Source organism: Schistocerca piceifrons, chromosome 6, assembly GCF_021461385.2.
Source record: "Schistocerca piceifrons isolate TAMUIC-IGC-003096 chromosome 6, iqSchPice1.1, whole genome shotgun sequence".
Lineage (NCBI taxonomy): Eukaryota > Metazoa > Arthropoda > Insecta > Orthoptera > Acrididae > Schistocerca > Schistocerca piceifrons.
Genome location: NC_060143.1, coordinates 90,723,920 through 90,740,293, shown reverse-complemented (window position 1 = coordinate 90,740,293; position 16,374 = coordinate 90,723,920). Strand labels below are relative to the sequence as shown.

The following is a 16,374-nucleotide window of genomic DNA, read 5'->3' as shown; positions in this document are numbered from 1 at the left end:
TCATAGCACTTCGCAGCACTTCACCTGAAGATGATGGAGACGCATTCCATCGAAACGTTTCTATGAGACGACGACGCTACTCGGCTGACAACCCGTGAAGACTTCATATATGAAATTTGCTGAGAAAGCCTGCACTCACACACAACACGGTCTACACACTTCACATCACACTACCACAGCAATTTTAGGACGTTACAAAATATTTATCATACATCCAAAATAAAAATGCATCAAAGGGAATACATGTGAGGAACCCAATAACTGCTGCTCAAGAAGCAACCACCCTTTAAAGAAATTAAAAAGCATGTTACTATACCTGAATTAAATAACAATTTACTAGATTCAGTAAATGGAACTCTCTGTGTAAGACATTATATGCCAAAATTGCTAGAAAAATTAAACAAAAGCTAAGACAAAACACATTCAGAGTTGCATTATCACTTAAATACTTGTCTCGCTTAGTTAAGAGTCAGAAGAAAATGCAATTATATTTTACAAAATTTCACTCCTTACTGTCTTAACCTCATAATTTTCTCAGGTAATGCAACAAGTGCCAATAAACTACCCACAGTCACAACTGAGTGTGTGGAAGGATGTATGTACACTAGAAAAAATGTGGTAGTTCTAAAGATATTCAAGTCTCTGTTTCGTTACATGTGTGTATTTGTTACGCATCAGTCAAATAGATGAGGGGTTTCCTTTTCATCATTTCGTTTCTTTTTTTAAAATGTGAGGGTCACATTCCATGTCAAGTCGCCCAGGCCTTGACACCAACCATGTCAGATTTTGATGAAACTTGGTACAATTACTTCTTTTATCATCCTGAAAGCACTTGTAAAATTTTTTGCTCTATCTCTTATAGTTTTTTTTATATAAATTTTTAAAGTTTTTAGATTTGGCATTGTTTCAGCAGTTGTAAATCATAACTTAAACGTGTCCTCACAATTAAAAAAAAATTTTATATTAAAAAATACTCAAGATATTAGTATGAAATTTTGGAATAAGTCTGTTAAATCTAAATGTTAAAAAAAATTACCATAAAGATATATTTAAATCTTCCAAATGAAAAAAAAATTTACAAGGGGTGTTCCCCCCCCCTTACGGATGTTTAGTTTTACAAAAACTGCAATATCTAGAGTCTCAGACCTGATAGAAAGCTCAAATTTGTTTTAAAATACTCTTAATTGTATAGGCTATTAGACAGAAGAAAAATTATGTTGGCTTTTTAACCTGTTTAATAGTTATCTAATTTTTAAAATAATATTAATTATATTTTAAAAATAAAAAGTACCAAGTGACTTAGACACCGAAAATAAGTTTTTGTCTTCTTGGAGTAACAATGTACACTTGGATTTTGTTTTGTTACTCCTGTGTTTTGAAGTAAAAAATTATTACAGTGTTAAATAGTGCTTGGATAGTATTTTATTAAGTTTATTTGAACTTTCAGTAAGTACTGTTACTTAAGTTTACAGAGATTCTTTTCCAATATCCTATAAAAGTAACCAGAACAGTAATCAGACCAAAAGTGAAATCAGTATGTCAGATATTCAAACCTGTAGCGTAGGGTTATTTAAAAAATCTGACTGTTTCCAAGCAACCTACACACCTTCAAAAAAGTTACAACCGGTATCTGAATTGAGTGAGGAAGAATAAGATTTGATCCACTTACGATCTGGAATTAATCTGTGTGAATTTAAGAATATATGTTCACACCACAGCTACTACTTTTTAAATGTTTTTGAAAAGTATCAAACACCATGTGTAGACCCACTAAAAAACACAAAAAGCCCATCAAAAAATCGTTGAGAAGTGTAGGCTTGGCTCTTTCTAAACAATTACTGACAAAAAATATTAGCATAAAACCTGGACAAAAGCTTTGCTCAACATGCCGTAACCTTTGTGAGGAAAAATTAAGAGTTGAAGTCAATGAAAGTGAAACAGATGATGAAGTCATGGTTGAATTAGAATCATTGGAATCCAGAAATTAATCCCTCGTACAAACAAATATTGCTCTTGATAATTTAGGTTTAACACCGATAAAGCTTCATGGCTTGTCAGAACAAAGTAAAGGGTCTTATTTTAAAAGGAAGGTTAGCAGTATTGAAAAGACTGCAAAAAAGGCAGTTTCAAAAGCATTAAAATATGATGCACCAAGTTCTGATGATGACAAAGAAGATACAAACAAGTATGGTTGAGAAAGCAAAGGATTTTGATGTAATGATTTCTCTTATGAAAGAGAAGATTTCATCTGTTGGGAGGTCTAGAAAAATCCCGATTCTGACCTTGGCTCCAGATTCTTGGAGTCGAAATAAAGTGATGAAAGAATTTAATGTAAGTGAGTACATGGTGCGACAAGCTAGAAAGCTAAAATCTGAAAAGGGTATTTTGGAAATTCCTGGTCCAAAAAAAGGTAAAACTCTTTCTGAAAATACAGTAAGACTTGTAACAGATTTTTATGAAAAGGATGAAAGTTCCAGAGTGCTAACTGGAACAAAAGACAAAGTAAATGTTCAAAAAAATGTGTACACGCAAAAAAGACTCATTTTGTGTAACTTGAGAGAACTCTATTATTCTTTCAAATGGGAGAATCCTGAGGTAGAAGTAGGATTTTCAAAATTTTGTTTCTTGAGACCTAAATGGTGTATCCTTGCTGGTGCTGCAGGCACACACACTGTATGTGTATGCAGTATCCACCAGAATGTTAAACTATTACTGGATGCTGTGAAAATTGAAGAATCTTATAAAGACCTAATTAAGATGCTTGTGTGCAACACGGAAAACCAAAACTGCATGCTACATCATTGCGACAGCTGTCCTGCAATTACTGCACTAACTGAGTACTTAACTGAAAAACTAAGTGAACATTATGATTTAGAAGAAGAAATTGTAATCAGTCAGTAGGTTAACACAGACAGGGCAGAAATGATCAAACAGTGTATCAGTGTTGAAGACTACATTTCTTTATTGGTTAGGTCATTGGAAAAGCTCACCCTGCACTTGTTTATAGCAAAATCCCAATCAGCAGCCTTTAAAAGATTGAAAGAAGACCCACTACCCAAAACAGCAATTATTGTGATGGATTTCAGTGAAAATTATTCCTTTGTTATAAAAAATGAGATCCAAAGTTACCACTGGAATAGAGGTTGTTGTACTCTACACCCAGTTGGAGTTTTTCTAAGAAATGAGGAAAACAATGTTTTTGCTTCCAACCACTGTTTTATTAGTGATGACCAAGAACATGACACTGGTTTTGTTAACTTTGTACAAAAAGAAATTACAAAGTGGCTGTCCTTACATCATACTGACATTGACTCAGTTCACTACTTTACAGATGGTTGTGCTGAGCAGTACAAAAATAGAAACAGTTTTAAAAAATTGACTGAACACTTAAGAGACTTTAATTTGAAGGCCCAACACTCTTTTTTTTGGAACAAGTCATGGGAAGTCAAGTTGTGATGGCCTAGGAGGAACTATTAAAAGAATTTCAAGGAACGCCAGTCTATAGCTTTCAGACGAAGAACAAATAATGACAGCAATCGATGTGTACAAGTTTTGTGAAAAAATATTGAAAACATTCATTTCCTCTTTATTGACAAAAAAGAAGCTGATTTGCTACGGTTAAAACTAGAAAAACGTTTTTCAGCAACCCGAACCATTCCTGGAACAAGAAGTTTTCATAACTTCAAACCACTTCCAACAAACAACCTTGAAATTAGAAGGACTACAGATAGTGTAAAACCCTCCTTAGTCTTTTCTTTCCATTCTTCTTCTGATTGGGTTCGTGTTGAACCATCCATAAATAGCTATGTGGCTGCAAATTATTATGGTAACTGGTACTTTGGACTGGTAAAAACAATATTCAATTATGAAGAAGATGCAGAAATTCTATTTCTACATCCTTCAGGACCAGCTGCATCATTTTACTGGCCTGAAAGAGAAGATTCTTGCATAGTGCCTTTGGAGCACATACTCTGTGTAGTAGACGCACCTCAATCAAGTGGCACTGGACGACTGTATTACTTCAAAAAAGACTGTATCAAAAGAACTGAAAGCTCTTGGATGAAGTGGAAAAACAGTTTGAATCAGCATTAATGTTTATTAAAAAGACAAAATTACTCCAAAAATTCAATGTTTCAAGCAATCAGTTGGGTTATACATAAGTGTCGTAAGTACACAATCTTTGTACATAATTCTAATGTAATCTACTATAATTAATAAACATGTTAAAAAGCCATCATTATTTTTATTTTATCAAGTAGCCTATATATTTAAGAGTAAATTAAAACAAATTTGAGCATTCTATCAGGTCTGAGACTCTAGATATTGCAATTCTTATAAAACAAAACATCCGTTAAAAAAAAATACATACGTATTTTTTTTTCATAGAAAATATTAATATATTTTAATAGTATCATTTTTATCTTAAATATGTATAATAAATAAACTTGCTGCAAAAATTCATGATGTTATCTAAAAGAGTTTTTAAGATAAGCAATTTTAAAGTTTTGAATACAAATTAAATTTACCATTTCCGAAGGTTCGGAAAACGCAAAACATAAAATCTTTAAAAATGTATTAAAAAAAACTATAAGAGATACAGCAAAAAAAATTTGCAGGTGTTGTCAGGGTGGTATTAGAACCATTTGAGCCAAATTTCATGAAAATCTAAGGAGGTGGGTGTAAAATTTATTTTTTATTGGGTGATTTGATGTGGAATGACCCATGAGTGAACAACAGAAGGCTTGTGGCATCCCTTTCAAGAGTTATTCTGTTCAGAAGTTATGTTTTCTAAGTCCAACTGTGACAGAGAATCTTTAGAGATGTATGAGACAAGTGCAAACACACTACTGGCCATTAAAATTGCTACACCACGAAGATGACGTGCTACAGACACGAAATTTAACCAACAGGAAGAAGATACTGTGATATGCAAATGATTAACTTTTCAGGACATGAGGAAAGTTTCCAACCGATTGCTCATACACAAACAGCAGTTGACCGACGTTGCCAACTGAAACGTTGTTGTGATGCCTCGTGTAAGGAGGAGAAATGCGTACCATCACGTTTCCGACTTTGATAAAGGTCAAATTGTAGCCTATCGCGATTGCAGTTTATCGTATCGCGACATTGCTGCTCGCGTTGGTCGAGATCCAATGACTGTTAGCAGAATATGGAATCGATGGGTTCAGGAGGGTAATATGGAATTTTGTGCTGGATCCCAACGGCCTCGTATCACTAGCAGTCAAGATGACACGCATCTTATCCGCATGGCTGTAATGGTTTGTGCAGCCACATCTCGATCCCCGAGTCAAAAGATGGGGACATTTGCAAGACAACAACCATCTGCAGGAACAGTTTGACGACGTTTGCAGCAGCATGGACTATCAGCTCGGAGACCATGGCTGCGGTTACCCTTGATGCTGCATCACAGACAGGAGCGCCTGCGATGGTGTACTCAACGACGAACCCGGTTGCACAAATGGCAAAATGTCATTTTTTTGGATGAATCCAGGTTCTGTTTACAGCATCATGATGGCCGCATCCATGTTTGGCGACATCGCGGTGAACGCACACTGGAAGCGTGTATTCGTCATCGCCATACTGGCGTATCACCTGGCGTGATGGTGTGGGGTGCCATTGGTTATACGTCTCAGTCACCTCTTGTTCGCATTGATGTCACTTTGAACAGTGGACGTTACATTTCAGATGCGTTACCACCCGCGGATCTACCCTTCATTTGATCCCTACGAAACCCTACATTTCAGCAGGATAATGCACGACCACATGTTGCAGGTCCTGCACGGGCCTTTCTGGATACAGAAAAAGTTCGACTGCTGCCCTGGCCAGCACATTCTCCAGATCTCTCACCAATTGAAAACGTCTGGTCAATGGTGGCCGAGCAACTGGCTCGTCATAATAAGCCAGTCACTACTCTTGATGAACTGTGGTATCGTGTTGAAGCTGCATGGGCAGCTGTATCTGTACACGCCATCCAAGCTCTGTTTGACTCAATGCCCAGGTGTATCAAGGCTGTTATTACGGCCAGAGGTGGTTTGTTCTGGGTACTGATTTCTCAGGATCTATGCCCCAAATTGCGTGAAAATGTAATCACATGTCAGTTCCAGTATGACTTTTTTTCCAATGAATACCAGATTATCATCTGCATTTCTTCTTCATGTAGCAATTTTAATGGCCAGTAGTGTACATTTTACCATCAAGGTGCAGCTATGTTGAACTACCACAACTGTGTACATAAATAATGAATCATAATTAAAGATTGGTGATACATGTTGTTTATCAAAGTCATAGGTCCTCTACCATGAAACCTACTACAATTTACGGTATTACATAATTAACAAAAATGCCACACCTTCCACAACAAATATGCTGTTAATATAACTGTGGGACTCAACTGTTGGTCATCAACTACTGCATAATTGTGCAATTACGCCATGTATTAAATATGAAAATAACTTATTATGTACTACATTGGTGATAATTCCATGATGAAATCAAACAAAAATGGGGAAAAGGCAACCACCACCAATACCTAGTGTCTGGTGGATATGAACATAACAACACAGAGGCACAGTGTGTGTCAGCAACACATGTGTAAATGGTGACTGGATTTCCTCATTCTACTGTAATAATGATATGATTGGTAAATTACATTTGCTTTTAATATAGTTTGCATTACTGCAGATTCTGTCTTATGTATATGGAGAAATAGTAAAAAAAAAAAAACTTTGCGCCAGCATAAAAGAGCTCCCTCTTATACCATCCATATGTATGCAGAATCATGACAAATTATCTTTATGCTCTGTATTGTGATGAACCCCCCCCCATGAACCATGGACCTTGCCGTTGGTGGGGAGACTTGCGTGCCTCGGCGATACCGTAGGTGCAACCACAACGGAGGGGTAAGGGATATCTGTTGAGAGGCCAGACAAACGTGTGGTTCCTGAAGAAGGGCAGCAGCCTTTTCAGTAGTTGCAGGGACAACAGTCTGGATGATTGACTGATCTGGCCTTGCAAAACTAACCAAAACGGCCTTGCTGTACTGGTACTGCGAACGGCTGAAAGCAAGGGGAAACTACAGCCATAATCTTTCCCGAGGGCCCGCAGCTTTACCGTATGGTTAAATGATGATGCTGTCCTCTTGGGTAAAATATTCCCCCATTCGGATCTCCGGGTGCGGACTACTCAAGAAGATGTCATTATCAGGAAAAAGAAAACTGGTGTTCTACGGATCGGAGCGTGGAATGTCAGATCCCTTAATCGGGCAGGTAGGTTAGAAAATTTAAAAAGGGAAATGGATAGGTTAAAGTTAGATATAGTGGGAATTAGTGAAGTTCGGTGGCAGGAGGAACAAGACTTTTGGTCAGGTGAATACAGGTTTATAAATACAAAATCAAATAGGGGTAATGCAGGAGTAGGTTTAATAATGAATATGAAAATAGGAATGTGGGTAAGCTACTACAAACAGCATAGTGAGCGCATTATTGTGGCCAAGATAGATACGAAGCCTACGCCTGCCACAGTAGTACAAGTTTATATGCCAACTAGCTCTGCAGATGATGAAGAAATTGATGAAATGTATGATGAGATAAAAGAAATTATTCAGGTAGTGAAGGGACATGAAAATTTAATAGTCATGGGCGACTGGAATTCAAGAGTAGGAAAAGAGAGAGAAGGAAACATAGTAGGTGAATATGGATTGGGGCTAAGAAATGAAAGAGGAAGCCACTTGGTAGAGTTTTGCACAGAGCATAACTTAATCATAGCTAACACTTGGTTCAAGAATCATGAAAGAAGGTTGTATACATGGAAGAATCCTGGAGATACTAGAAGGTATCAGATAGATTATATAATGGTAAGACAGAGATTTAGGAACCAGGTTTTAAATTGTAAGACATTTCCAGAGGCAGAAGTGGACTCTGACCACAATCTATTGGTTATGAACTGTAGATTAAAATGGAAGAAACTGCAAAAAGGTGGGAATTTCAGGAGATGGGACCTGGATAAACTGACTAAACCAGAGGTTGTACAGAGTTTCAGGGAGAGCATAAGGGAACAATTGACAGGAATGGGGGAAAGAAGCACAGTAGAAGAAGAATGGGTAGCTCTGAGGGATGAAGTAGTGAAGGCAGCAGAGGATCAACTAGGTAAAAAGACAAGGGCTAGTAGAAATCCTTGGGTAACAGAAGAAATATTGAATTTAATTGATGAAAGGAGAAAATATAAAAATGCAGTAAATGAAGCAGGCAAAAAGGAATACAAACGTCTCAAAAATGAGATCGACAGGAAGTGCAAAATGGCTAAGCAGGGATGGCTAGAGGACAAATGTAAGGATGTAGAGGCTTATCTCACTACGGGTAAGATAGATACTGTCTACAGGAAAATTAAAGAGATCTTTGGAGAAAAGAGACCCACTTGTATGAATAACAACAACTCAGATGTAAACCCAGTTCTAAGCAAAGAAGGGAAAACAGAAAGGTGGAAGGAGTATATAGAGGGTCTATACAAGGGCGATGTACTTGAGGACAATATTATGGAAATGGAAGAGGATGTAGATGAAGATGAAATGGGAGATACGATACTACGTGAAGAGTTTGACAGAGCACTGAAAAACCTGAGTCAAAACAAGGCCCCGGGAGTAGACAACATTCCACTAGAACTACTGACGGCCTTGGGAGAGCCAGTCCTGACAAAACTCTACCATCTGGTGAGCAAGATGTATGAGACAGGTGAAATACCCTCAGACTTTAAGAAGAATATAATAATTCCAATCCCAAAGAAAGCAGGTGTTGACAGATGCGAAAGTTACCAAACTATCAGTTTAATAGGTCACGGCTGCAAAATACTAACGCGAATTCTTTACAGACGAACGGAAAAACTGGCCGAAGCCCACCTTGGGAAAGATCAGTTTGGATTCCGTAGAAATATTGGAACATGTGAGGCAATACTGACCCTATGACTCACCTTAGAAGAAAGATTAAGGAAAGGCAAACTTACGTTTCTAGCATTTGTAGACTTAGAGAAAGCTTTTGACAATATTGACTGGAATACTCTCTTTCAAATTCTAAAGGTGGCAGGGGTAGAATACAGGGAGCGAAAGGCTATTTACAATTTGTACAGAAACCAGATGGCAGTTATAAGAGTCGAGGGGCATGAAAGGGAAGCAGTGGTTGGGAAGGTAGTGAGACAGGGTTGTAGCCTCTCCCCGATGTTATTGAATCTTTATATTGAGCAAGCAGTAAAGGAAATAAAAGAAAAATTTGGAGTAAGTATTAAAATCCATGGAGAAGAAATAAAAATTTTGAGGTTTGCCGATGACATTGTAATTCTATCAGAGACAGCAAAGGCCTTGGAAGAGCAGTTGAATGGAATGGACAGTGTCATGAAAGGAGGGTATAAGATGAACATCAATAAAAGCAAAATGAGGATAATGGAATGTAGTCGAAGTAAGTCGGGTGATGCTGAGGGAATTAGATTAGGAAATGAGACAAAGTAGTAAATGAGTTTTGCTATTTCGGGAGCACAATAACTGATGATGGTTGAAGTAGAGAGGATATAAAATGTAGACTGGAAATGGCAAGGAAAGCGTTTCTGGAGAAGAGAAATTTGTTAACATCGAGTATAGATTTAAGTGTCAGGAAGTCATTTCGGAAAGTATTTGTATGGAGTGTAGCCATGTATGGAAGTGAAACGTGGACGATAAATAGTTTGGACAAGAAGAGAATAGAAGCTTTTGAAATGTGGTGCTACAGAAGAATGCTGAAGATTAGATGGGTAGATCACATAACTAATGAGGAGGTATTGAATAGAATTGGGGAGAAGAGGAGTTTGTGGCACAACTTGACACAAAGAAGGGACCGGTTAGTAGGACACGTTCTGAGGCATCGAGGGATCACAAATTTAGCATTGGAGGGCAGCGTGGAGGGTAAAAATCGTAGAGGGAGACCAAGAGATGAATACACTAAGCAGATTCAGAAGGATGTAGGTTGCAGTAAGTACTGGGAGATGAAGAAGCTTGCACAGGATAGGGTAGCATGGAGAGCTGCATCAAACCAGTCTCAGGACTGAAGACCACAACAACAACAACAACAACAACATTGTGATGATGTACACCAAAGCTCATTTTAAACATATTTACATACACCAGAATTATATTAGAGAATAAACTTATTTTTTTTTATTTATCGGTATAATAATTTCATTGTTTCTGAAGAATTCTTTGCAACAGATTCTTCTACCAACTCTACACAGCATTCTTCACACTCTTTTTACTCAACAAATATACCATTTGTACCTCAACATGATATGAGCAGCACGACATACATAAATATTTCCCATATATTTTTGCACTATTTCTGTACTTGTAATATAGTTCTTGTAATATAGTTCTTCAACCTGGTGCCACAGTCATCACAAGTTTTTCACAGATAGAAGAAGGCAAGATACATAAATGCCATGTGCCAAGTACATGGATTAAAGTCTTCGTAACTTTTGTATTATAGAAACAGAGTCCTAATTGATAACAGTCTTTGTTTAATTATTTGCTTTGGTGGTATTAGAGACCATAAATCTTAATGTGTACTACAAATGTAATGCATTATTAAGACAATAAGTACTGGTCTTTCTCATAGTTAATGGTAGACCAACTCCAGCCTGCCAGGGGGTGAACTACAATAAAGGCACACAATGATTATAACATACACTCATAGAGAAAATGTGGCGACTGCTTTAGGGAAAAATTAGGACACAATACTGAAATGGTAATTCAGTGGAAATATCAACAATGGAAAACTATTTTCCTGGAATTCTTTTACTGAATATAAAATGCAAACAATCAGGAAATGTAGAGAAATAAAATCTCTGATGATTATTGAAAGTGTACCTATTTAAGAAAAATGGGTGGAACTACTTTCAACAAAGTTCACATCTGTGTGTTACTGTAAAACAATATCCTGTCTAGCAAACAATTCATACAAGAATTGTACAAAAATATGAAAATGTGGTGAGAAATTCATGCTTAAATATAAATGCAGATGCTAGCCAAGCCTGCAGGTTCCCCTGTTGTATTTGACCACAAATGGTGCCTGTACAATGTCCTCAATATTCTGCAACTGTCAGTCTGGTCCGAATAGTGTTCTGAGTAGTAGTGAGTGCATTACGTTGGAGCTATGTAATGTCGAAGATAGCCAAATTGCTGGTGGTCATATGGTGTTTGCTTCAATAGTGAAGGTAGCTGTAGTGTTTAGTGTTTCAAGAAGCATGATATTGAAAATCTATACAGCATAAAAAAAAGCCGAAAAGCATCGATGAAACATAAGAGGATGACAGCTGCAAAAGTCACTGTAGATCTCAAAGTCACACTCATGAATTCAGTCAGCATTAAAACAGCATGAAGGTATCTCCAGAAGCAGGGGATTGTATGGTGAGCTGAAATTCCAAAACCACTCATCAGTGACATAAATCTGTCACAGGAAAACATGGTGCCAAAGCCATAAAACCATTGCTATGGAGCAATGCACTGAGTCTTGTCTCACACTATTTAAAACTTCTGGCTGAGTTTGTCCCAAGAGTGAAATATGGTGGGTGTTTGGTGACAATTTGGGCAACCATATCACGGTAGGCCATGGGCCCCATGGGTACTCTAAAAGGTAACATTACTGCCAAGAATTATGGGACCATTTTGACTGATCAGACCCATACCATGGTACGATGTTTGTTTCTCAACGGTAATGCTGTGTTCCAAGATACATTTCACATCACCCTGGACTGGTTTTGTGAGCACGAGGATGAACTGTCACATCACCCCTACCAAACACACTGTCCCTAGATCTAAAAATTATTGTGCCTTTGTGACTAGGCTACTTTGAAGAGAAGGGTGCATGATCACTATCCACCTCCATTGCCTCTACCTGAATATGCCACTATTTTGCAGGAAGAATGGTACGATCCCCTTGAAAACAATACAGAACCCACATTTATCCATTCCAAGATGACTGGAAGCTGTTTCAAATGCCACCCCTAATAGGCATGGTAATGCGCTGCATTTTTTGTGTCCCCACACGTTTTGTTCACCCCTGTATTATTCACTTTGCCTGTGGGAAATGGACAGTTGTGAGAATTTCTGGAAATGTGACTTGCATTAGAAGATGAGAATATGGCTACATTAGGTGACATACTATCAGACAAAGGTCTAGCTCATCCATCTGAACAACAAAAAGCTGTAATAGAACATATACTTCACTTGCCTTTGTACTACACCCAATGTTAGATACATTTCCCCATCTTCAATACCACTTTGCCAACACACAACCAGTTATCTTTTACCCTAAACTAGGCCTCATGCTATGCTACAAATCAGTATTTCAATGTAACTAAGATGTCATGTTCACCAGTCACAATCAAATTGTCATTTTTCAATGTAATATATGTCTCAGGCTCTGCTCTACATTAGCCTGTCATCCCATTAAACATCCCAAACAGCTGTAGACACCAAAATGGTGGTTAATGTTTGAGCTTGTATTACATCACACTCCACATCATTATTACGACATCTGGTTCCATGGGTTCAGGTGACCCATAATTTTTGCAAGAATTGTCCTTATTTACAACTTCCTTCAACAAGTTCTCCTCCATCATGAAATCAATGGAACATAAAGGTATGGTATGGTGAAATAATTGCAGCACTGAGATTTAGTAATACATATTTCTCAACTTTTCTGATGTGTGTGTTATTGGTGAGATTAATATGAGCTTATACGCTGACACTGTGAACACCTGGTCAGTGATTTCTGTAGATGTCTACAGAGATGAGAAAATGTTAAACGTCAAAACTGCGAGCTCTCCAAGAAAGCAAAATGAAGTTAAAAAAATTATACAATTAAGACTCGGAAATTACTAGACAGACTACTACACAAAACTAATTCTCTTGTTGTTTCAATGAAATTAAGAGTCATGGTTTAAGAAAACCATATGTGTTGTGCAACAGAATTTAACACAGTCATCTTAAGAATGATACATAAATCATGGCTACCTTTAATCAATCATTCTAATTTGTGTAAAAGCTTGCATTTATGCACATATGCATTTCAATTTGGAAAGAGTGCTTAAAAGTGGGAGCAATAAATACAATGACTTCAATCTCAGGGCAAGCCCTGAGAAATAATTTGCATATCACAATCTCTGGAAGCTTGCACAGGATAGAGTAGCATGGAGAGCTGCATCAAACCAGTCTCAGGACTGAAGACCACAACAACAACAACAACAACAACAACAATCTCAAGGCATAACGTGTGAAACTTCAGAGGAGACATTTCACTTTTCGACACGTTTCACAGCTTAAAAGACTGCAGTAATTTTAAAGGTATGGCTATTTATCAATAGTCTCTCTCATCCTTCATTTACTGCAGATTTACACTGCAAATGGGTAGAGGTGCGTAGTAGGCCTACATTCTTCTCGGCAATGGGTACTCAAAATGGTCTACTATGTTTACAGTGCAAATAAAAAATTGTCCTTTCGATATGGATACAATATTGATTATACAACGTAGTTGAATTTACTACGTAGTGCGGTTACTTAGGTCGATCATAAATTGAAATAGTACGCACAACCAATTCACTCACGCATTCTGCGAGAACCTTGTTTAAGTCCACACACAGAACAACGGATTCTACACGTAATTCTGCGAGAAACATGCAAATACGTACCACTCAGAGTTGACAACAATCTTTGTTTTACAAAAATCGTGGTGTGTGATATTCCTAAAGCCACAAAACTATTTGCAACAAAAGGAAGGAACAGGCCAAAAGTTATTTAACGCTAGATATCAAACTTCAGCATACGTACACTACATAAAACTTAATTTTGAAAACTAATAATGCCGATTGTCACAATACACAAGACCCACGACAACGCCGAAATATATATATTTCAGGGGAGTATACATTGAAGTAAACAATCAAATGCATACTAAGGCAGTAAATAGTGTCTTCTGAAATTAAATAAATTGTGCAATTTTACCTACGTACCAAAACATACAATGACACACCCCCACGTCACTGACAGATCATATCCACCAATACAGCCCAGACATAACACCAGCAAAATGGCGCTATTAGATGCGACTGTTTTTGGCGCCAGTGTAATGGTTCATACTGATTTCCCATTCTAGCACTGTATTATTCAATGCATCATCTAATTTCAACTTTAACTGTTCCTTGATCAAATTTACGCATAACAGTTCTTTGTTCTCCCAATAAAATAATTCACTATACAAAAAAGTACTGTTTATTCGGAGTGATATGCTTCGTATCACCACTGTCACAATATCATTTATGTGCAGCACTGTTGTTTCCGGCAGACGCACGCATGCGTGAAGTAAATACAGCGTTTTTTCTTTTCTTCTATTTCTACGCGTTAGCGTTGTCACGACCGATCTATGGACACTCCGTTTCACGATGTCCTAGTATTACACGGAAATTTTTGCTTTGCTTTCTCTTTTGAAATCCTCTTTGACTTATTCCCCTTTTCGTGCTTTAAAAATGCTGTTGATTCTGTTGTGTTTTATTCATGCAATAGAATTCCGTAGAACAAAGTTTTTCAATGAGTAATCATCAAATTCCTTTTCCTGCACAGATAAGATTTGATCATTTAATATTCTTTCAGACAAAATATTCTCTTCGTGGTTCGATAATTCATCTTTTAGGTCTACAAATAACTTTTGCAGCTTCGCTACATGTGTGCTGATATCTTCTCTTTCGTTAGGTTTGACTCAAGAAAACTTATCATTCAACATGTTTAAGCACTGTGTACTGCTACGTTCAAATCGCGCACATAGTTTGTTCAGATTTCTTTAGCTTTATTGCACGTCGACACAAGTTCAGCAACTGATTTACTTAGCGCACTTGCTGTCCGAGTTGCTGATTTTGCGTCATGCGTTCATTGCCTTTTGTTCACCTGTCTGTTGGAGCGGCAATCTCGCTAGTTCACGTTCATATGAACGAAGACATTTTGCCTACTAGTCAGGCCTTCAAGTTTATCAGTATGCACTTTATAATTGCCATTGGTAACCATTTCCTTATAGAAGGCTCCCATTGTTGTACTACTTGTGCCAACTAAATAATTGCTTCTGCCAACGAACACTGCCTTCTTCTGAAACTGGTTTTGTTCACTTAGACGTAGACTCGGCCTATAAACTGTTGCAAAAATTATTAAGTTCGAGCAACACAGTTCCATTAACGAACGGTTCATTCCCAGAAAACAAACTATTCAGCATCAAAAACTTGTTGCAGAGAGTTTCTATAGAACTCAAGGATATATCGAAAATACCATGGAATAACAGGCTACACTGAACCCTTAAACATTTTTCCATTTATTACAACGACACCCAGCAATAAGCACAGTAATGACATCAGTAAAGTGTGGCTTTTAGGTGAAGATGTTTACATGTTTTTGGCACCGGTATAATGATTCATTTCGTTATACCGATAATTGCATGGGCTTATCAGTGAATGAAATGGTATGAAATATGCTGCTGTCAGTTACAATTCTCAATTTAAACAATGACATGTTAACGAATGTATTAATTATTATTAATTCATAGTTTCAAAATTATGAGTGAGAGTATTTTATAAATATTAAAAACTGGAACAGCAACCAGAACATTACTCACTACTAATTAATTTTAAAACAACCTGTACCTCATGTAGGCTAATTAAACAGTCATTGATCAACTGGTGTGAATAATCAGTGTGGTCATACAATTAATTCAATTCATTCTTTTCGTACTAATAGTAATCTTTTGAATCATGGAAAAATTTACCAATAGACCCACCCTTAAATTATACGACCGATATTTCATTATATGTTAAAAGAAGTTGCTTCTCCCACACACATCTATCAGTACTACTAGTTGATCTTCCTGTGAAGAGTGCAGTAATTGACAGCAGGAGGTGGAAGTATACACAACTACATACCAATCAAACTTTGATCTGAGTTGGAAATACGTAAATGTTAATGTAAAATTATTGTTACTCTTTGTGGACTGCCACTACTTGCTGTTAATTAGACAACTTGATCTTGCATATGAATGTTATCTGTGCACCTGTGCTGATAGGGCTCCACATCTATTGACAACATGTACGTGCTTACTCCCATCATCCTCTTTCTCATTTCATTCCAGTGTCTGATTTTTGCACTCTTCCAGGTAAATCAATGCCAGTTATTGGGTTAAATTTAGACAAACTGTTAATCACTGATTGTGGTAAAACTTTCAGATATCATTTGATTTGATGATTTGAGTTTCTGGTCCTGTTAGATTACATTTTGTACAAAGATTGTACTGTAATACAGGACAAATA

At 37.1% G+C, this 16,374-nt stretch overlaps 1 protein-coding gene across 4 annotated transcripts in view; it reads right to left on the bottom strand.

Moving 5' to 3' along the window:
- The window catches only part of LOC124803055, a 31,047-nt gene extending 16,837 nt beyond the window's left edge, over window positions 1–14,210 (bottom strand). Inside the window, exon 1 of one of the 4 annotated variants that reach the window (XM_047264180.1) lies at window positions 14,044–14,210. The gene's annotated coding sequence lies outside the window, so the exon portion shown is untranslated. Of the gene's footprint in view, window positions 1–13,623; window positions 13,702–13,722; window positions 13,743–14,043 lie in introns of those variants that run through there. The other 3 variants (XM_047264184.1, XM_047264182.1, XM_047264183.1) reach the window with 3 other exon arrangements.
- Window positions 14,211–16,374: the final 2,164 nt, after the last annotated feature.